This window comes from Octopus bimaculoides, chromosome 7, assembly GCF_001194135.2.
Source record: "Octopus bimaculoides isolate UCB-OBI-ISO-001 chromosome 7, ASM119413v2, whole genome shotgun sequence".
In the NCBI taxonomy this organism is placed as follows: domain Eukaryota; kingdom Metazoa; phylum Mollusca; class Cephalopoda; order Octopoda; family Octopodidae; genus Octopus; species Octopus bimaculoides.
In genome coordinates, this window is record NC_068987.1 from 10,988,212 (window position 1) to 10,989,056 (window position 845).

An 845-nucleotide genomic window follows, 5' to 3' on the forward strand; every position below is an offset into this window, starting at 1 on the left:
GAGAGCTTGTTGTATGTAAACTTTATTCTTAACTGCGAAGACAACAACTTATCCAGGTCTGATCATTTTTCCTTCTTTCTTTCTCTCTCTCTCTCATTTTTACTAAAATCACTGTGCGCGCGCGCGTACGTGAGTGTATGTGTTCGTGCGTACGCGCGCGCGTGTGTGTGTGAGAACTACGACTGTTCTGACAAGTTCTTCCTATTTCGCTCATGTTTTCTTTATGTTCCTTTTTACTCTTTTCTTTTCCTTTCTTCACTCCACGTTGTCAATCGCCAACAATTTTCCTCTGCGGGTTTCTCTCTCTCTCTCTCTCTCTCTCTCTCTCACACGCACTTGTTCCCCCCCCCTGTTTTTTTTCCATTTTCCTTCCTTCCTTGCAACATAAAAACTTATTCCACTAGCTTTCTTTTTGTTTTTCCTCAATTCAAAACTTTAAATAATTTTCCGTGTATTAAATGTATGTTTATTATCGACACAAATGTCACCTCGCCGAGATATTACAACAAAATATATATATATATCAACCGGTTCACATCAAGAACTTACAAACCAAACAAAAATGAAATATTCTTGTGAGTGGATTTCGTAGACGGAAACTGAAAGAAGCCCGTCGTATATATGTGAATATATATATGTATATATATATATATATATAGGTAGAGATGGACTATATGTAATCTGAACCTCCCCCCCCTTATTTATTAATTTTTTTAACGGAATCCCACGTTTTAGGCTATGGAGCTTCCGATTCTGAAAAAAAAATTTTTGGAAAATTTCACTCCCCCCCCCCACCAAGCAGGCTATTTACATGCTAGAAATAACAGCCAAATCTCACAAAACTA

The 845-nt window shown here is 37.4% G+C and overlaps 1 protein-coding gene across 14 annotated transcripts in view; it reads left to right on the forward strand.

Annotated features, from left to right (window-relative positions):
- Positions 1–845, forward strand: part of LOC106882391 (trithorax group protein osa) — a 656,478-nt gene that overhangs the window by 133,532 nt on the left and 522,101 nt on the right. The window contains exon 1 of one of the 14 annotated variants that reach the window (XM_052969223.1): positions 1–56. The exons of the other annotated variants lie outside the window; for them this stretch is intronic. The gene's annotated coding sequence lies outside the window, so the exon portion shown is untranslated. The remainder of the gene's footprint in view (positions 57–845) is intronic. 14 annotated transcript variants of the gene reach the window in all.